The sequence below is a fragment of the Elaeis guineensis genome, chromosome 1 (assembly GCF_000442705.2).
Source record: "Elaeis guineensis isolate ETL-2024a chromosome 1, EG11, whole genome shotgun sequence".
Classification (NCBI taxonomy): domain Eukaryota; kingdom Viridiplantae; phylum Streptophyta; class Magnoliopsida; order Arecales; family Arecaceae; genus Elaeis; species Elaeis guineensis.
In genome coordinates this window covers 69,796,412-69,819,836 of record NC_025993.2, presented here as the reverse complement: position 1 = coordinate 69,819,836, position 23,425 = coordinate 69,796,412, and positions in this window count along the sequence as shown.

Genomic DNA, 23,425 nt, shown 5'->3' with positions numbered 1-23,425 from the left:
GGTGTAATGCCTTATCAGAAGGGTCGCCGCTTTGAACCGATTTATCACAAGATTGGCGGAATGATGCTTGTCCTTTTTATAGATCCTGAACCAACCAAAAAACTTTCAATGGATTGAGGAGTGCCAAAAAGCTTTCACCAATCTCAAAGACTACCTTGGTTTCACTCTACTGCTTGGTAAGCCTAAACTTGATGAAGAACTCCTTTTATACCTTACGATTTTGTCTGTCGCTATGAGTGTAGTGCTGGTGCAAGAGCGGGGCAAAATCCAAAAATTAATCTACTATATCAGTCGGATCCTAAGAGATACAGAGATCTGATATTCGAAGTTGGAGAAACTAGCTTATGCTCTCCTTATTGCGACTCGAAAGCTCCGACTGTACTTCCAAGCTCACACCATCATCCTCCCAATGAATTAGCCAATAAAGAGCATCCTCCATTGGCCAAACACGTCCGAATGAACTGCAAAATGGGCGATTGAACTCTTTGAGTTTGACATCCAGTACCGGCCCCGACCATCCATCAAAGCTTAGGTCTTGGCCGACTTTATGGCCGAGTGCACCATTCTAGATAAGCTGCATGAACAGGAAGAAGCTGAGCCACATGTTCTGGCCGATGAAGGCCATTCAGAAGCTAATGATAACTCTTGGGTGATGTACGTAGCTAGCTCATCCAACTCTACAAGATCTAGAGCAGGACTCATCCTCTCAGATCTGGAAGGAATAGTAGCCGAGTATGCCTTACGTTTCGAGTTTTCAGTGATAAATAATGAAGTTGAATACGAAGCCTTGGCCGTAGGGCTCCGGATAGCCAGAGAATCGAAAATACAAAATTTGAAAGCTTGCAGTGACTCTCAATTGATCATTGAGCACATTTAGGGCAATTATGAGGCTCGAGGAGAGAACATGATGAAATACCTTCAGAAGATCAAAGACCTAACGTGTGTGTTTAATAAATTTGAGATCCAACAAATACCCAGGTTGGAGAACTCTAGGGCCGACTTGCTATCTAAGTTGGCAATATCAGCACCACCTAAATTGCCTAAGAAAATCTTTTATGAGGTGATGAGCCGATCAAGCATTGAAAAGCTAACAACCATAATGCAGATAGATGAGGAACCCTCCTGAATTGACCCACTCATCAATTATCTTAAAGAAAGGATGCTACCCGTGGATGAAAGGAGGCTTGAAAGATAAAGTATTAGTCATCTAGGTACCTCCTCCATGAAGAGAAGTTGTATAAGAGGTCTTACTCACTGCCTCTTCTCAAATGCCTGCAACCATCCAAAGCTGACTATGCACTTAGAGAGGTGCATGAGGGCATTTATGGGAATCATATCAGCAAGAGAGCACTGGCTTACAAACTCCTCCGATAGGGCTACTACTGGCCGACAATGCAAAAGAATTTCAAGAACTATGTGATGCGGTGTGATAAGTGCCAAAGGAATTTCAACATACAACGATTATCCGCGGTGCCGATCACTCCTATCTACACCCTCTGGCCTTTTGCATAATGGGGAATGGATATCCTTAGTCTCTTTCCATAGACCTTAGGTCAATGTAAGTTCTTGCTCATCGCTATGGACTACTTCACTAAATAGGTAGAAGTCGAACTACTGGCCTACATCACAAAGGCAAAGATGATAGACTTGTAGAAACCATGTCTAGGGTTTCAGGGTTAGATCTTGAAACTCTTTCAAGATCATACAGCGGAAGACTAAAATAAATCAAAATTTATTTTCTAAAATCAGAGAATCCCTGGATCTAAGATCCTATTACATGATTATTACATAGCATTAAATCAGAAATTAAAATATATAAATATAGCATGAACTACATGTTGATCATATCAACATGTTTCTATACTACATCTAATGTATGTATTAAACAATAGATCATATCTATTACTTTGCAAGTTGGACATTCTAACCTTGCTGATCTGGGCTTGAGGATGATGTTGCAAGCTGCACATGCATCCGACCTCTAGGAGTCGTCCACACGAGCTCACGAATCTCGATCAGAAGTCCTGCTTCAGGAAATCAGCACAGTATGCTAGTACTGCGCTGATCCTTCTTTGATGGTTGATCAGGTGCCTCCTTCTTCTTGATTTGGACTCTTCCAAAGATGGAAAGTAGGAGGAGGAGTTTCAGATCTGAGATGCTCTCAGAAAACTCAAGATGGAGGGAGGAAAGATATGAAAACAAACAACCCTAGAAGAAGACCCTCTTCTTCTTCTCGTTTCTCTCTCTAGACACCCTAACTTGTGTCTATTATATCTCCACGACCCAAAGATATTTCTCTCTGATTTTTGGATGACCCAAAGTTCTCTCAAATCTCTATCGTCTTTGAAAATTTCATGAAGAAACTCATTTTATATAGAGAGATATGATAGAGTCCTTGTCTAGGTCAAATACCTAGTCAAGACTTATTCAAACATGGCAAGTTAAGGGACACCCAACTCTTGAGCACCTCCTCCTTATTTTCGTGCATGGATCACCAGCAAAGGGTGCACAATATGTACCCTAAAAGCCATGAAAATTCCAAAAAAGATTTTGATAAATTCGGTGCAAAATTGAAAGAGTTTTGGATTTCTAAAACTCTATCTCATAGAATTCGAAATCCAAACTTATTCCTCTTTGATTTGATCCAAACCACCTTCCATGTAAGAAAGAAGAGAGGAGACCTTTTGTGAACGTGGGAGAGACCTGGGAGAGGGCTTTTGTCACAGAAAATAAGAGCAGATTGGTGTTGAATGAGAGAGAGGGCGTGGGGAAGGCTTATGTGGTGCAAGGTGGAATCAATTTTATACTTTCACCAAAAAGTAATATGGCACGATGGTGATCTCTACGAGACTCCAAAGTAGAATCCTTCCAATGGTGATCCACATGGAAGTTGGCCAAAGTCCTTCCTAATCGGTGTGCAGTCGCAGCCTTGTCTTTTCAAGAACACTTCCAACTTCGAACTTGAAGTAGCATCACATCAAAATCTAGCTACCTTCGATTTTGCCACTAGAATCATGTCTAGAAGAAACTCTATATATGTCTCACAACTTAAGATTTGATTTTGGGCTCCAACATATGGAAAAATCAAACTTTAAGGCTAACGAGCAACACTTGCTAAGTCTCTCACCACTCTTCTTACAAATTTTCCATCCCAATTTTTTCTTGTGTTTTTCTCAATTTTTTTTCGTATTTTTTTTCTCTTTTACACACTACTTAGCTCTAATTTTGGCCCAAAATCAAGCACTTGATCTATATGGGACATCCCATATAAATAGGTGACCATGGGATGTGAGGAAGGACCAAGGGGTGCCAACCTTCGGAGCTCCACCTTCTTATGTGATGAAATAAATCATTGTGAATATTTTTGGTGCAGGAGAGCCTTCACATAGGACTCCTCCTCTTCTACACCTCATAAGTTTCCCATATAAAATCAACATGAATTTATTAAGGTTCTAGATGAAAATACTAGGTGATAGGATAAGATAAGAGCCTTCATTAAGAAGGACTCTTCACCTTCTCATGTTAATTAAGTGGGACCAGCAATTTTACTTTGGTGTGAAACCTGGTGGGTGTAGAGGACTCCTTCTACACTTAAAATTATTTTAAGTTGGATAAGAACCTAATTAAATTAGACCCAATTTTATTAGGTCAAAGACAACTGATCTAGTTTAGCTCAAACACTTTGAACTGAACTAATTTAGGAACTTTGGGTAAATATAATGTGTTAGCATAAAATTAACCCTTGAAATTTATATTAGATCCTAATTAAATTAGACCAAGATCAAATCCCAAAGTGTGTCACCAATTAGGTTCCAAGTCTAGCCAACAGTAGACCCAAACTCTCGACGTAATCCTAATTCGATCAGATTAGGTCAGTTGAAGAGTCCCAATCAACTAGGACTCTTCCTAATTAATTCTCAAATTAAACTCTTTTAATTCTGATGAGTCTACAAGTCAAGATTGATGTCTAGCAACATGTCATGACTATCCAAAAGTTTTAAAATTTTGATAAAAAATTATCAAAATACCCTTCAGTGGTAAGTTATTGTGTAATTCAATCTTTCAATCAAACAACATCCCGGATGAGCTGTGGGTATGGAAACATGTCAAACCTAATTGCTCATCTATATGTATCTTGATCAGAAGGCGATGATTTAGTTGATGACATATTAGAAACTCTTTTCTAATTATCATCCTGCTTTGGTCAAAGACTTTCAGAATCATTGACCTATGAGATCACATAGGATGTTCGCTCTCCTTATTAGGAGTAATTGATCCATTATTGATTACTCACAACCTCCATGCATACTTCACCACATCCAGAACACCTAATATAAGGATCAGAGAACCAAGTTAGAAAGTGAACCAAAATATGGATTCATGTACATAAGATACCATGGCGATTTTAGGTCAAAAGATTACTTACACAATTCTCACTAGAGAATCATTAGCTGACATATAGATAAGACTCCATCAAAAGTTCTCTTGTAGATCTATTCAGTAAGCTCATTTTCAAATGAGCACCCACATCCTTGTATTAGTGTCACCACATAAGTGGTTGTGAGATCAACCACCCTCATCTCTGAGCATACATAGGACATGCCAGTCTTACTAGTCTCATTGATCTCCGACTCAATGAATCAATGACCAAAAATATTTTAGATCATCGCTATCAAGGTTTTAGGTAATCTTAAAAACAACAAGATGTAACATATAATGAATCAAAAATATCTATTTTATTAATAATATTAATATCAATTATATAAGTCTAAAAGATAAATTACAGAAAACATCCTCTTGCATCCCATATGCGATTGACTTGTAGGGTATTATTATTTCAATCTCCCACTTGCACTAAAGTCAATCGCCTCTATATTAGATGCCCATGCAATCAAGGTGGTGGTCAAACTGTTGTATTGATAAGGTCTTAGTGAACAGATCTGCTATATTGTTCTTGATATGAACTCACTCTATGATCACATCACATCTTTTGACTATCTTCCGAACAAGGTGGAACCATCATAGGATGTACTTGGATTTATGATGAGACATCGGTTCTTTGGTTTGAGCAACTACCCCAGTATTATCACAATAAAAAGGCACTGGTTGTTCAATCTCTGGAACCACACCTAATTTTAAGATGAATTTCTCCATCCAGATGGCCTCCTTAGCAGCCTCACTAGCAGTAATGTACTTAGCCTCAGTGACTAAGTCAGCAACAGTTTGTTGTTTGAAATTTTTTCAATTTACTACATCACCATATAAGGTGAACACATATCTAGATATGGATTTGCTATCATCTGGATCAGCTTGAAAACTAGAATCAGTATAACCTTGCAGTTTTAAATCAGATTCACTATATATGAGAAAAACATCTCAAGTCCTTTTCAAATATTTGAGTATGTTTTTCACAGCTTTTCAATAATCTTCCCCGGAATCAGCTTGAAATCTGCTTACAATGCCCAAGGTATAAGCCACATTAGGTCTGGTACATAATATAGTATATATGATTGATCCTACAATCGAAGCATAAGAAATAGAACTCATTCTATTTCTCTCTTCAGGTATCTTAGGAGACATCTTTTTAAAGAGTTGTATGCTATGACCTATGGGCAAGTAACCTTTTTTATTTTTCTCCATGTTGAACCTCTTCAATCCAAAGTTTATGTACCTAGACTGGGACAAGCTAAGCATCCTTTTTAATCTATCTCTATAGATCTTTATACCTAGTATATAGGATGCTTCATTTGTCTTTCATGGAAACCTTTTGTGATAGCTATGTCTTGACTGATTGCAATATCGAAATATCATTCCCAATAAGCAGTATATCATCCACATACATGACCAAGAAGATAACAGCACTCCCACTAGTCTTCTTGTACACGTAAGGTTCATCCATATTTTTGATAAAGCCAAATGATTTTACTGTCTCATCAAAATGGATGTTTCCACTCCTCGATACTTGTTTTAATTCATAAATGGATATATTCAGCTTACATACTTGATTTGCTCTCCCATTAGAGACAAATCTCTCTGACTAAGTTATATAGACTTCTGCTTTAAGATTTTCATTAAGGAAGACAGTCTTGATATCCATCTACTAGATCTCATAGTCATGGTATGCAGCAATAGCAAGCATTATCTGAATAGACTTGAGTATGGCTACCGGCGAAAAAGTTTCTTCATAATCAACACCTTATTTTTGTCTAAAATCTTTTACCACCAACTTGGCCTTATAGGTCTCTATCTGGCTATCTTCTCCAATCTTCTTTTTGAAGACCCAATTTGCAGTCAATTGGGATTACACCCTCAAGTGCATCAACCAAAGTCCAAACTTGGTTGGTATACATGGAGTCCATTTTAGATTTCATGGTATTGAGCCATTTGTCAAAGTCACTACTCATGATAGTTTTCGAATAGGTCGTGGGATCATCATTCTCAATGATATGGGATGTGTCATCATCCTCAATGACAAACCCATACCTGAGTGATACAATATGCACTCTACTTGACCTTCGGAGAGGAAGTGTGCGTAGTGATGTACCTCAATAATGAGCACATCTGATTGAGAATCTTTTAGTGAATCCTGAATGGGTTGTAGGTTTTAAATTTTCTCAAGTTCAACAGACCTCCCACTGCCCCCTTCTTGGATAAACTCCTTCTCCAAGAAACGATATACCTACCAACAAACACTTTTTATTGAGTAGGATGGTAGAAGTAGTATTCTATACTCTCCTTGGGATAACCCACAAACCTATATTTTTCTGATCTAGCATCCAGCTTATGTCCATTAACATTTTTCACATAAGCCACTATAGACAGATTTAGAAGGCACTTTATTTAAAACATACGCTGTGGCCTCAAGAATATATCTCCAAAAGGCTCCAAAAGGTTTATTTCTCAACCATTCTTTGATACTCTTAAAATTTATCAAAGACTTCAGATTTGTATTTTATGAAATATACATATTCAAATCTAGACATATCATCAATAAATGTGATGAAGTAAGAGTATCCATCTCTGACTTGAGTCGACATTAGACTACAAACATCAGTATGTATAAGATTCAAAATATCACTCTCCCTTTCTCCATGTCCAGTAAATGGAATCTTGATTATTTTACCAATGAGATAAGATTCACAAGTTTCATATGATTAAAAATCATAAGAATTAAAGAATTTATCTTTGTATAACTTGTTAATTCTTGACTCATTTATATGATCAAGTCGGCAGTGCTAGAGATATATGACATTCACATCCTCTCTCTTTTTTTTCTTCACATTATCAACATGAAGTACATTATTATTAATTATCAATATAAGTATTTCTATAAAATTTGTTAGAAAAATATATAAAACAATCATTGTTCTTTGCTTTTATTTTAAAATCTTGTTCTAATAAGAATGGTACAGAAATAATATTTCTAACGATATTATGAATGTAATAACAGGTCTTCAGTTCCAAAACTTTATCCAATGGCAACTTTAAAATCATAGTTCCCATGGCTTCAGCCTGAATGGACTCTTTACTAGCACCGAACAGCTCGAAGTCATCTTTATTCAGACTCTTTATTTCCTATAGACCCTGCAATGATTTGCAAAGGTATGAGTTACAGGCGGTATCCAATATCCAAGAATCTGAAATTGAAGTACTTAATGATAAATTAGTTTGTATCATACGCAAAATCTTTAGCAACATTTGCCTATTTCACAGTTGCCAGGTATTCCTTGCAATTTCTTTTCCAGTGCCCCTTTTTACCATAGTGATAGCAAGTACCTTTGGTGGAGACCTTCTTCGCTTTCTTTTTCGAGATGCCAACCTTAGGGTTTAGCTTTTTCTTGGAATCCTTTTTGCCTTTCTTCTTGTTGATTTTATCGACAAGAAGAATTGAAGCTTTTTCGCTCTTGAAATGGCTTTTTGCTGTTTCCAGCATATTCAGCAGCTCAGGCAGGCTGATGTTCAGTTTGCTCATATGATAATTTATGACAAACTGAGAGAAAGAGTCGGGGAGAGATTGCAGGATCAAATCCTGACTAAGTTCACCATCCATGATAAAACCCAATTATCCCAGACGAGTGATCAAATTAATCATTTTCAGAACATGTGTTTGCACAGAGGTGCATTCAATCATGCGGGCTCGGAACAACTACCTAGATATCTCATATCTAGTAGTTCGAATTCTATACAACTCCTTAAGATTAAAGAGTATAGAGGGAACATCCATGTCCTCATGCTACATTTGACAGTTACACTGTCATCTTTCTACATCTTATATGTGGTCTTTTCCTTCTCAAAAGCATCTTCTCCGATCGTATCAGGTGCAGGTGTATTCAATATGTAGGAGACTTTCTCTTGAGTAAGAACAATTCTCAAATTTCTCAAACAGTCCATGTAGTTTAGTTCGATCAATTTATGTGCATCTAGTATGCCTCTAAGTAATAGTGAGGATGCCATATATGTAGTTAATCTACAATAACAAGAACATAATATAAGTAGACAACTCATGATGACATACATAATTAGATTAAAATTTTTGTCTAATTGTCTCCCACTATTTTAATGAATTTCATAGCCTTCAAGTATGAAAAACGAGAAACATCTGTTGGAATTCGTATGTTGGGGCATTCATATGTGTTTCAAAATTTTATTTTCTAAATATCATAGTAGAATAGTAGATTAAAATACTTTTAATCTATATCATGCATGCATAAAACATAAACCACAAGGATTTAGTTCATATGCTGAATTAAATATATGCTAAAATTTAACATGTGATCGAGTCACATACCTGTTTTATAATTCTTTTCTTCAAACCTAGATCTAGAAGAGAGGCTTTCTCTCAGCCACGCAAGTGTCCGGTGTCTATGAGTATCCACTCGAAATTAGCCTGGAACAGCCCTCTTAAGATTGAATTTTTTTCTTTAAAAAATTCAGCCTGTGAATCTGAACGAAGCCTAGATCGTGATCAACTCTTTGATCCTTTCCTTGATCTTCTTCTTCTCTTCTTCTTTTGCTTTTTTTCCCTTGGTTTATGCTACTACCATGCACTAGAAACCAGCAAACAAGAGATGCCAAATAGCCTTGGGCGTGGAAGATGATGGGATGCCCAAGAGGTGGGGCGTTTAGATGCCCAAGGGAGAAGAGAAAGGGAGGAGAAGAGAGCGTGTGGGGGCACTCCTATAGGACGTGTAGGCTGCTGGATGTGATGCATAGGGACCTTAGGGGAGGCTCCTTTAAATAGACATAAAGATTGAATCCTATTCAATTTTATAATACAAGTCCTACTTACTTTAGGTTTTCTAATAACTTAAGTTATTCAACTTTCGTTAGGAGATCTATTAGATGCCAACTCTTGAAAATCTTACACCCACTAAATCACACCCCAAAATGCACCCAAGGGATACACCATAAAGGAACTACACACCCCCTAAAGCATGGTCATGCCCAACTTGATCAAATCAAGGTGGCGCCCCAACTTAACTATCAAGGAAAATAATTAGGGACTTGCACCCTTAATTCATTTGAACCAAAACCTTAGACACCCAATAATTAGAGCCTAATGAATCTAATTTATTTAGGTTATTAATAGGTAATTTAGTTTGAATTATCTTATCAAATAAGAAATCTAAACATAAAGAGAAAATTAGGTCTAATCATATGCTAGCAAGGTTACCTTGAACCCAATCGGGTTTCTCTAAACCCAATTAACACTTCATAAGTCCAATTACTTATTTCAGGTCTAATCCCTTTATTGTGTGATTCTATAAGTTTAATTCTATCTGATAGTGAGATATACAATGATCTCTATCAAAGTATCATTGAAACTCCTTTCAATAGGTCAGAACAATTCCACTCTAACTCATCAAGCATTGTCGATCCTGAACAATCTTAGTGAACTTTCACAATCCATCAGTGATACCTAATAGTATGTAGTGGCAATCCAGTAGAACTAAAAATGAACTTCAAGGTATAGTTAATATATGATTCAGTCTCTCTATCGTGAGTTCTGACTAGACGGTAGGTCATGGATAAATCATCAAACTTCAACATTAGTCATACGATAGATCGATTAGCTCAAATCTAATTATGATTTCTATGAAAACTTCTTTCCATCAATTATACTGTTGTGGCCAGAGACTCTTAAACTTAACCTCTCAAATCCCATAGGACTAGTCCTCTCTATCAAGGTTGATAGATTTCATCTTCATACGTACCCTACTCCTATAGTAGATCAACTATCGCCAACATCTACTATAAGAATTCATTGAGATCAATATTTATATGTCAGTCAAACTTCAGTAGCCTCACTACTAGTACCATCTTAGATCAAAGGACCATTCGCACAACTACAACATCGAGACAATCATTGATAATCGAATAGAAATTCATGTGATCTCTCGTATGGTCACGATTAGTACTTATTATTTTTTAAAAATTATCTGCACTCATCGCCCAGTGTCTCTACACTGTAGATCAGAGACTCATCTATCCTGAAAAAAGTGATCTGTGCATCGATCTATCCAGATCAATCATTATCCTCATGATGATACTATGACCAGGAGCATTTAAGAATTAAATATATATCTTTAATTCTCAATTCTTTAAGAATATGTATCAAAAGTTAATTTCATGGATGATTCAAGGATATATCACACTTGAATGAAAAATAAATTTATCTTTTTATTGATTAAATCAATATTTTAAATATAAAATTATGTCCTAAATTTATTACAATGTGTCAGCCATATTGGCTTCTAAGACATACATCTAACAATCTCTCACTTAGACTAAAGCCAGTTGGCCACTAATCTAAGTTCCATCTTCTCAAGGTGGCTTCCATTTTCGGCTGGCTCAATTGCTTTGTCATTGGGTCTGCCACAGTATTCGCAGAGTCTATTCTTCATACTTCGACATGTTTCTTTTCAAGGTAGTCACGTATAATATGATACCACCGCTTGATGTCCTTTGATTTCTGATAAGACTTTGACTCCTTAGCAAGTGCTATAGCTCCATTATCATCGTAGTAAAGTGGTATGGCATTCTATGTCATAACTTCAAGTTTTGCGATGAACTTTTTGAGCCAAAAGCCTTCCTTTGCAGCATCCGAAGCAACGACATACTCAGCCTCTATGGTTGAATCCTCTATGATGGGTTGTTTGAAACTCTTCCAACTGACTGCACCACCATTGCAAATGAGCACATATCCTAACGTAGACTTTTTATTATCAGGATCAGACATAAAGTCTGAGTCAGTATACCCATTGACTCATAACTCAGAATCTCCACTAAAGATCAAGAATAAATTTTTAGTTCTTCTTAAGTACTTAAGGATGTTCTTCATAGCTATCAAGTGCTCCTCGTTTAGATTCGACTGATATATGCTCATAATACTCACAGCAAGGGCAATATGAGGTCGAGTATATAGCATGACATACATGAGGCTCTCTATAATCAAGACATAAGGAATTCTACTCATACGCTGAATTTTCTCAGATGTGGTCGGATACGTCATCTTGGAAAGATTAATACAATGCCTAAGAGGTAAAAGTTCTCTTTTAGAGTTTTTCATGTTGAACCTCTTCAACACTTTTTCTATTTACAGCTTTTGTGACAGGTCTAGCATCATTTTAGATCTATCCCTCTAGACTTTTATTCTGAAAATACAGGATTCTTCTTCTAGGTCTTTTATGAAGAATTTTTTGGACAACCATCTTTTGACCGTGGTCAGTATGAGAATATCATTCCCAATGAGAAGAATATCATCCACGTATAATATGAGAAATATTATTGCACTCCTACTGACCCTTTTGTATACACAAGATTTTTCTTTATTTTTGATGAAATCAAACGATTTGATCGCATTATCAAAATGATGATTCTAACTCCAAAAAGCTTGCTTTAATCTGTATATAGATCTTTATAGCTTGCATACTTTGTGAACACCATCATCAGACGTGAAATCCAAAGACTGCTCCATATAGATATTTTTCTCAAGATATACATTCAGAAAAGCAGTTTTCACATCCATTTGCTAGATTTCATAATCATAATAAGCTGCAACAGCAAGCAGAGTGTAGATGGATTTCAGCATGGCTACGGGCAAGAAGGTTTCTTGATAGTCAATATCCTCACGCTGACTATAACTTTTTACCACAAGTCTAGCTTTATAGGTCTCTACCTTACCATTGACATTTATTTTTTTTTTTGTAGATTTATTTACACCCAATAGGTGCGATACCCTCAAGTGGATCCACTAAGGTCCATACTTGGTTCAAGTGTATCGAGTCAATTTCTAACTTCGTTGCATCTAATCATTTCTTAAAATTGATGTCAGACATCATCTCATCAAAGGTATTAGAATCATCACCATGACCCCTATCTCCCATAAATCTTCTTAAAAAGATAACCAAGTCACCCTTTACAAAAAAAAGTAAACATGCCAATGATGTTCTAGGTCTAGTACATAGTGATGTATGTGGACCTATTAATATAGATATCAGAGGAGGGTATTACTACTTTATTACATTTACTGATGACCTATCGTGGTGTGGATACGTCTATCTTATGAAGCACAAGTCCGATTCATTTGAAATATTCAAATGATTCCATAATGATAAAGAAAAATAAACTGGGACGAGTATTAAAACTCTTCGATTAGATCGAAGAGGTGAATATCTTTCCAATGAATTTTTAACATATCTAGGAGAGAATAGGATTCTCTCACAATAGACCCCTCCTAAGATTTCAGAATATAATAGGATGTCTGAAAGGAGGAATCGAACTCTATTAGACATGATTTGGTCCATGATGGGGTTTGCAAGTCTGCCGATCTCATTTTAGGGTTATGCTTTTGAGACTACTTGTCATATTTTGAATAGGGTTCTGGGCAAATCAGTCGCAAAACACCATATAAGCTATGGACTGGACATAGGGCGATATTCCCTTACCTTAGGAATTTGGGCTATCCAACTTATGTCAAATATTTGCAAATAGATAAGCTTGGACCATGGTCCGATAAGTGTTTTTCTGTGGGGTACCTAAAAGAAACTAAAGGATATTTTTTCTACCTTGCTGAAGAATAAAAATTGTTTGACAGCAATAAGAAAATTTTTTTAGAAAAAGAGTTCCTTGGTAAAGAAACTAATACCTCTAAGGTTGAACTTGATGAAGTTTAATAGGTAGAAGGACCAACACAGATCAGGGGGAATATAGAATCGGATTTGATTAGATCAAATCTAGAGCCCATTGTTGAGGCACCTTTAAAGAGATTCGGTAGAGTACCACATCAACCAGACAAATACTATGATTTTTTGGGTTGGGATGGTGATTCTATTGAACTCGATGAGAATGAGGAGGATCCAATCACCTACGTGATGCCATGCAAAGGCTCGATTCTGAGAAATAGCTTAAGACCATGAAATTTGAGCTAGAGTCCATGGAGATCAATAATATATGGACACTTATTGATCCATCTGAAAGGATTAAACCCATAGGATGTAAATGGATATTCAAAAGAAAAATGGGTGCGGACAGAAAGGTGGAGACCTATAAAGCTCATTTGGTTGCTAAGGGATATCATCAATGTTATGATATTGACTATGACGAGATATTTTCTCCTGTGACAATGCTCAAGTCTATTCGGATTATCCTTGCAATAGTAGCACACTTTGATTATGAGATCTGACAAAGGGATGTCAAAAGTACTTTCCTGAACGAGGAGCTAGATGAAGAGGTGTATATGATACAATCTGAAGGATTCACATTCACAGATGAATCAAAGGTGTGCAAGCTTCGAAGATCCATTTATGGATTAAAGCAGACATCTCAGAGTTAGAACATGTATTTTGATAAGTTGATCAAAACATATGGCTTCATTAGGAACAAAGAAGAACCATGCATTATAAATGGGCTAATGGTTCTGTAGTCATCTTCCTTACACTGTATTTGGATGACATATTGTTAATGGAGAATGATGTTCCTGTTTTACAAAATATAAAACTTTGGCTGTCTTCACAGTTCTCTATGAAGGATTTTGAAAAAGCATCCTATATCCTAGGGATGAAAATCTATAGAGATAGATCTAAGAGGCTAGTTGGATTGTCTCAATCCACATACATAGATACTATGCTGATGTTGGAATTCGTATGTCGGGGCATGCATATATGTTTCAAAATTTTTATTTTCTAAATATCACAGTGGAATAGAAAATTAAAACTTATTTTAATCTAAATTATGCATGCATAAAACATAAACCACAAGGATCTACTTCATATACATATGCTGAAATCTAACATGTGATTGAATCACATACCTGTTTATCTGAATCTGAAAGAGAAGAGGCTCTCTCTTAGCCACGCAAGTATCCAATCTTTATAGGTATCCACTCAGGATCAGCCTGGATCAACCATCTTAAAATTAAATTTTTTTTTCTTAGAAAAATTCAGCTTGCGAATCTGAACTAAGCCTGGATCGCGATCAACTCTTTGATCCTTTCCTTGATCTTCTTCTTCTCTTCTTCTCTTACCATTCTCTCCTTAATTTATGCTGCTACCATAGGCTAGAAATAAGCAAATGAGGGATGCCAAACAGCTTTGGGTGTGAAAGGAAGAGGGATGCCCCAAAAGGGCTGCGGCGTGTGGACGCCCAAGGGAAGGAGAAGGGGAGGAGAAGAGAGGATGTGGGGGCACTCATATGGAGCGTGTAGGCTACTAGTTGTGATGCCTAGGGATCTTAGGGAAGGCCTTTTTAAATAGACATAAAGATTGAATCCTATTCAATCTCGTAATACATGTCCTACTTGTATTAGGTTTTCTAATAACATAAGTTATTTAACTTCCATTAGGAGACCTATTAGGCACCAATTCTTAGAGCCCTTGCACTCACTAAATCACACCCCAAAATGCACCCAAGGGATGCCCCATAAAGGAATTACATGCCCTCTAAAGATGGGACATGCCTAACTTGATCAAATCAAGGTGGCGCCCCATCTTAACTATCAAGAAATTTAATTAAAAACTTGCACCCTTAATTCATTTGATCCAAAATCTTAGACACCCAACAATTGGAATCCAATAAATGTAATTTATTTAAGTTATTAGCAAGTAATTTAGTTTAAATTATTTTATCAAATAAAAAATCCAAATATAAAGAAAAAATTAGGTCCAACCATATGCTAGCAAAGTTATCTTGAACCCAATCAGATTTCTCTAAACCCAATTGACACTTCATAAGTCTAATTGCTTATTCCAAGTCTAATCCCTCTATTGTGTGACCACTTAGATTTAATTCTATCTGGTATACAATGATATACAATGATCTCTATTAAAATATCATTGAAACTCTTTTCAATGGATCGGAACAATTCTACTCTCACTCATCAAGGATTGTCGATCCTGAACAATCCTAGTGAGCTTTCACAATCCACCAATGATATCTAGCAGTATGTAGTGGCAATCTAGCAAAATCGAAAATGAACCTCAAGGTGTATAGTTAACGTGTGATTCAGTCTTTCTATCATGAATCCTGACAAGATGGCAGATCATGGATAAATCGTCAAATCTCAACATCAGTCATATGATAGATTCGATTAGCTCAAGTTCAATTATGATTTCTATGGAAACTCCTTTCCAACAATCATATTACTGTGGCCACAAACTCTCGAATTTAGCCTCTCAAATCTCATGGGACTACTCCTCTCTATCAAGGTGGATAGATCTCATCTAGATACGTACCCTACTCCTATAATGGATCAACTATCTTCAACATCCACTACAAGAGCTCATTTATATTTCTGTGTCAGTCAAACTCTAGCAGCCTCACTACAAGCAGTAGTACCATCTCAGCTTAAAAGACCATTCACACAACTACAACACCGAGACAATCACTGATGATTGAATAGAAATTCAAGTGATCTCTTGTATGGTCATGCTCAGTATTAGTTATTCTCTAACAACTACCCGCACTCATCGCCTAGTGTCTCTACACTATAGATCGAGACTCATCTATTCTGAAGGAAGCGATCTGTATGCCAGTCTATCCGGATCAATCACCGTCCTCATGATGATATTATGATCGAGAGCATTTAAAAATTAAATACATGTTTTTAATTTTTAACTCTTTGAGAATATGTATCGAAAGTTAATTCCATGGATGATTCAAAGACACATCACATTTGAATAAAAAATAAACTTGCTCTTTTATTGATCAAATCAATATATTAAGTACAAAATTGTGTCCTAGATTTATTACAATATCTCAATCATATTGACTTCTAAGACATACATCTAATAATCTCCCACATGGACTAAAGCTAATTAGCTACTAATCTAAGTCCCATCTTTTCAAGGTGAACTTTCATTTTCGGCTGGCTCAATTGCTTTGTCAGCGGGTCTGCCACATTATCTATAGAGTCTACTCTTCGCATCTAGACATGTTTCGTTTCAAGGTAGTTACGTATGATATGATATCGCCGCTCGATGTACTTTGATTTCTGATAAGACCTCGGCTTCTTAGCAAGTGCTATAGCTCTATTGTTGTCACAGTAAAATGGTATAGCATCCGATGTCATAATCCCAAGTTTTGCGACGAACTTCTTGAACCAGAAGCCTTCCTTTGTAGCATCTGAAGCAGCGACATATTCAGCCTCTGTGGTCGAATCCATTATAATGGGTTGCTTGAAACTCTTTCAGCTGACTGCGCCACCATTGCAAATGAACACAAATCTTGATGTAGACTTTTTATCATCAAGATCAGATATGAAGTCTGAATCAGTATACCCCTCAACTCGTAATTCAGAACCTCCTCCAAAGATGAAGAACAAATCTTTAGTTCTTTTTAAGTACTTAAAGATGTTCTTCATAGCTATCCAGTGCTCTTCGCTTAGATTCGACTGATACCTACTCGTGACACTCACAGTAAGGGCAATATCAGGTTGAGTACATAGCATGGCATATATGAGGCTTCCTATAGCTGAGGCATAAGGAATCCTACTCATGTGCTGAATTTTCGCAGATGTGGTCAGACACATCGTCTTGGAAAGATTAATACTATGCCTAAGAGGTAAAAGTCCTCTTTTAGAGTTTTCCATGCTGAATCTCTTCAACACTTTCTTTATGTACAGCTTTTGTGATAGGCCTAGCATTCTTTTAGATCTATTCGTATAAACCTTTATTCTGAGAATATAGGATGCTTCTCCTAGATCTTTCATGAAGAATTCTTTGGACAATCGATTTGATCGCATCATCAAAATGATGATTCCAACTCTGAGAAGCTTACTTTAATCCGTATATGAAACTTTATAGTTTACTGACTCTGTGATCATCATCACCAGATGTGAAACCCAAAGGTTACTCCATATAGATATCTTCCTCAAGATATCCACTCAAAAAAGTAGTTTCACATCCATTTGTCAGATTTCATAATCATAATAAGTTACAACAGCAAGCAGAGTGCGGATGGATTTTAGCATGGCTACGGATGAGAAGATTTCTGACTATAACCTTTTCCCACAAGCCTAGCTTTATATGTCTCTACCTTACTATTGGCACCCAATTTTCTTTTGTAGATCTATTTACAGCCAATGGGTACAATATCCTTAGGTGGATCTACTAAGGTCCATACTTGGTTCAAGTGCATCGAGTCAATTTCTGACTTCATCGCATCGAACTATTTTTCAGAATTGATGGCAGACATCACCTCGTCAAAGGTATTAGGATCATCACCATGACCCCTATCTCCCATAAAAAATATTTTCTTTACTTCCTCCGTAAGTATACCCATGTACCTTTTAGGAGGTCGGGAGACCCTACTAGATCTTCGAGGTGGTAGAAGAACGTCAACTATTAGCTCATGAATAATGGGTTCTTGAGGATCTATAGCTCTTTGCTCTTCAGAAACCTTCTCTTCGAGTTCAACTAACCTTCTATTGCTACCATCCTGGATAAACTGTTTTTCTAAGAATATAGCATTCTGACTCACAATCACATTATGATCTTATGGAAGTAATAGTATCCCATGGATTCTTTTAGATACCCTATAAAATGAGCTATTACAGATCCATCCTATAGTTTATTAGCCATCTGTCTCGACTTCTTATCGTACCATATCTCATACGGTGTAATAGGAACAGACTTTGATGGAATCTTATTGAATAGGTGAATGACAGTTAATAAGGTATATCCCCAAAGATATAAGGGTGGATCAGTGAAGCTCATCATGGACCTGACCATATCTAATTAGGTCCTATTCCTCCTTTTGGATACCTCACTGAGCTGAGGTGTTTTGAGAGGAGTCCATTGAGAGACTATGCCGTTGTTTTTAAGATATCCCAAAAATTTTTGACAAAAGAATTCACCTCCTCGACCAGATCGAAGAACCTTAATGGGTTTACCAATTTATTTTTCTACTTTACTTCTAAATTGTTTGAACTTTTCAAAGGCTTCAGACTTATATTTTATCAGATATACATACCCATACCTTGACAGATCATCGATAAAGATAATGAAGTAGCATAACCACCTCTGACCTACACATCAAATTGCCCACATATATTGGTGTGTACCAGGGCAAGTAACTCAGTGGCCCTTTCCCCATGTCCTACAAAGGATAACTTGGTCATTTTTTCTCAAAAATAAGATTCACAAGCTGGATACGACTCTGGGTTAAGAGAGCCAAAGATCCCATCCCTTTCCAGTTTGTTTATCCTGTCCTCTCCAATATGGCCTAGTCTATGATGCCACAAGTACTTCTGGTTAATTTTATCTCTGGATCTCTTTTGACCTATAGCACTCACTATTTGCTCATTTAAATTCACATTTACATCAACATATAAGTGATATAGACTGTTAATTAAAAGACTTCGTGCAATCAATTTATTTTGTAAATAAATGGAACAAAAATTTTTATTGAAATTAATTTCAAAATCTTCATGTGCTAGTACAAACATAAAAATCAAATTCTGACTAGCTACAAGAACAAAATAATAGTCCTTTAAATCTAATCTAAAATTAGACGATAATCTAAGAGGATAAGTGCCTATGGCCTCTGTAGTAACTTTTGCTCCATTACCAATCCAAAAGGTCATATCACCTTCCCTCAACCTCCTACTTTCTATTAGACCCTGCATTGAAGTACATATATGAGCACTCGAACCAGAGTCCAATATCCAACTAGAAGTAGAAGAAACTATAAGGTTTGTTTCAATTACGAGTATACCTTCCGAAGATTTATTACCCATTTTGATCTTTAGGCTCTCCAGGTAGAGTGGCCAGTTTCTCTTCCAATGGTCTTCAGCATCACAGTAGAAATACTTTCTCTTTGCTTCGACCTTCTTAGGAACATCCTTCTTTGGCTTGCTTCCTTTCTTTTGCTTCTTAGCGGATTTAGTCTTCTTCTTTCCAGTAGACTTTCTTTTGGAAGAAGTTCGCTCCATAGCGAGAACAGTGCCCCTTGAATTCTTCAAGGTTCCTTTAGTAGTGACCAACATGTTGACCAGTTTGGGGATAGTGTAATCGTGTTTGTTCATATGAAAATTTATAATAAATTGACTATATGAACTCGTAAGGGATTGAAGGATCAAATCTATCTGTAATTCTTTTTACATTTCAAGCCTGAGCTTTCCAAGCTCCCTAATGTTCTATGCCAGTGGAATTAGTAATGTGTCAAGAGAAATTAGCACAAGAAGCCGTAGATACACTTCTTGATAATGGGATCTGGGGGCAACCAATGAGGGATGGTCATAATAAAGTTTACAAGTCATTTTCAGATGTAATTGAAAGCGAAGAAGAAAGATTTCGTGAGACTCTACTTGATAAATAGGTCGATTATTCGAGACTTGATCACTATTATATAGTGCTCATGGACAGATTGTCCTTCACGCATCTTCAAGTTGAAGAGTCTCTTGGATACTTCGAAGCACATTGTACGGCTCTACTCACCATACAGCTCTTGTAGGTAAGATCATAGCCCTGACAATGGGCATATGCTCTTGCTGGCTTTGCAACTCGTTTGACATAGATGCCAACACATAGCACTTGACCTGATTGTCTTCATTCATTTACTTTTCAAAAATAGCTCTTTGCTCAGCAGTAGGATAGTTTGGTAACACTATAGGTTTCTGATCGAGTACATAACCTAATTTTTTTGAGGTCAGGATAATCTTGAGATTTTTGAGTCAGTCTTTGTAATTAGTTCCAGTCAAACGATTGGTTTCAAGGATGTGACCTAGAGAGTTTGAGGCTGACATGATTTAACTGCAAGAGTAGAGATTTAAGTTAGACTTTTGTACTTTAATATTTATTTGCTTCTAGGGACTTTAAGATGCAAACAATGACTTCCACTAATTTTTTGGATCCCTTCACTCTCCGAGTGGAAAACGAAAATCCTAACGTAACAAAGGATTCCTAGTGGGTGCTGCGGTCCCACCGATGCCATACATCTCACCTAACAGTTATTGGTAACATGCATACCGATGCATAGGCAACTCTTTTCCTAGATGCTTCTCTAAGCATGTTGCAGTGACTTGGTCTCTAAGTCATGTGGGCTCACCTAACAGTTATTGACCACACTCCTTAGTTAAGCTCGACCCACCATTCACAAGCAGGTGTAAAGCTGCCATTAAGTCTCTCACCTAATAGTTATTGGGCCCAACCCCATCCTTACCCTAGAGCGACTCTTTGTTAATATAGTGGTTGCGTGTTCCCAATACAACTGAACCACCGTAACTAGCTAAAAACAATCAACACCAGTAGCACGCCTGCACATCTACAATGATGGAAGACCTATGGACTTAATATTTGTGGGGAGGTTTACATTTAGGTCTCATCTAATTAGTCATCATATGATCAATCTAATTGGCATGGGCTAAACCAAAAATGCCAAGCAACCCAATTGAAAACTCAATCTTCTAAATTAGCCAAGTAAGTGGAGATTGGTGGGGGTCCCTTCGTTGCTTTCCTTAGACACCAATAAATTGGCCAGATAGCTAATAGAACTAATTAAATAACCACATCTCAATTACTTGCCTTAGACACCACTAGGTCGATTGGTCAAAGTAGGTTAACTACAGCAAATCAGGCTCAACCCATCGAGCCAAATTAGGTTCTTAGGTTAATCGATTCTACATGTAGGATTCAATTGATTTGATCAATAACAATTACATGATCATATAACTTAATTGATCTAATCCTAATCAATACTTGACTCAGTTTGATCAATTATTTAATCAAATTAGACCCATATGGTTCAAATCATAAACTTTAGATGCAATCCTATTACATGATCTAATTTTTTTTTGATTTTTCCATAACCAAAACCCTCATGCACAAATATTAATTTCAGATTTTAAAATCAAATTTCAGATCTAAATTCTTTGCATGAAAGTAAGTTTTAAATCATGAAAATAATTTTTAGATTTAACATATAAATATATATCTCTTATATGCATGTAAAATTCAGATCTAAATAAAATTCAGATCAATACAAGATATTATATATCTCATATACTAATCATGAATCATATTGAAAGTAATTTTATGACCTAAATATGCAATCACATATCTCATATATGAATCATGAATCAGGCAGGTCACATAAAATTTTAGATTTATGCACATATCTACATATCATATGAACATGAACTAGAAACCATTCTAAATCAAAAATTCAGATATATGCATGCTTAGATATATTAACTATATGTTCTAAAATCAAATCTAAAATAAAATTCAGATTTAAAAATTCATCTATACATTTCATATATCAAGAAAAAAATCAGATTTTGAAATTTTTTTCAAAACATGTATGTCAATTTCATAAATATGAAATCCATGGCTCTAATACCACTATTGGAATTCATTTGTTGAGGCATGCATGTATGTTTTAAAAATTTTATTTTCTAAACATCACAGTGGAATAGAAGATTAAAATTTCTTTTAATCTAAATTATGCATACATAAAATATAAACCACAAGGATCTACTTCATATGCTGAAATTAAATATATGATCAAATCACATATCTATTTTATAATTTCTCTCTTCAAATCTAGATTTAGAAGAGAAGAGACTCTCTCTTAGCTGTGCAAGTATCCGATCTCTATAAATATCCACTCTAGATCAGTTTGAAATAGTCCTCTTAAAATTAAATTTTCTTCTCTAAGAAAATTCAGCCTGCGAATTTAAATTAAGCATGGATCGCGATCAACTCTTTGACCCTTTCTTTGATCTTCTTCTTCTCTTCTTCTTTTTTCTTTCTCTCTTTAATTTATGCTACTACCATAGGCTAGAAACCAGCAAAGGAGGGATGCCCAACAACTTTGGGCATGGAAGGAAGAGGGACGCCCCAAAATGGGTGTGGCATGTGGATGCCCAAGGGAAGGAGAAGGGGAAGAGAAGAGAGGGTGTGGGGGCACTCCTATGGGGCATGTGGGCTGCTAATTGTGATGCCTAGGGACCTTAGGGGAGGCCTTTTTAAATAGACATAAAGATTGAATTCTATTCAATCTTATAATACATGTCCTACTTGTATTAGGTTTCCTAATAACTTAAGTTATTCAACTTTCATTAGGAGACCTATTAGATGCCAACTCTTGGAGCCCTTACACCCACTAAATCATACCCCAAAATGCATCCAAGGGATTCCCCATAAAGGAACTATATGCCCTCTAAAGATGGGATGCACCTAACTTGATCAAATCAAGGTAGTGCCCCATCTTAGCTATCAAAGAATTTAATTAGGGACTTGCACCCTTAATTCATTTAATCCAAAATCTTAAATATCCAATAATTGGAGTCTAATGAATCTAATTTATTAAGATTATTAGCAGATAATTTAATTTGAATTATCTTATCAAATAAGAAATCTAAAGATAAAGAGAAAATTGGATCCAACCATGTGCTAGCAAGGTTACATTGAACTCAATCAGATTTATCTAAACCCAATTGACACTTCATAAGTCTAATTGCTTATTCTAGGTCTAATTTCTCTGTTGTGTGACCCCATAGGTTCAATTTTATCTAGTAGTGAGATATACAATGATCTCTATCAAAGTATCTTTGAAACTCTTTTCAATGAATCGGAATAATTTCACTCTAACTCATCAAGGATTATCGATCCTGAACAATTCTAGTGAGCTCTCACAATTCACTAGTGACACCTAGCAGTATTTAGTGGCAACCCAGTAGAATCAAAAATAAATCTCAAGGTGTAGCTAACGTGTGATTCAATCCCTCTATCGTGAGTCCTGACTAGATGGCAGGTCATGGATAAATTCATCAAACCTCAACATCAGTCAAATAATAGATTCGATCAGTTCAAGTCCAATTGTGATTTCTATGAAAACTTCTTTCCATCAATCATACTACTGTGACCACAGACTCTTGAACTTAGTCTCTTAAATCTCATAGAACTGCTCTTCTCTATCATGGTTG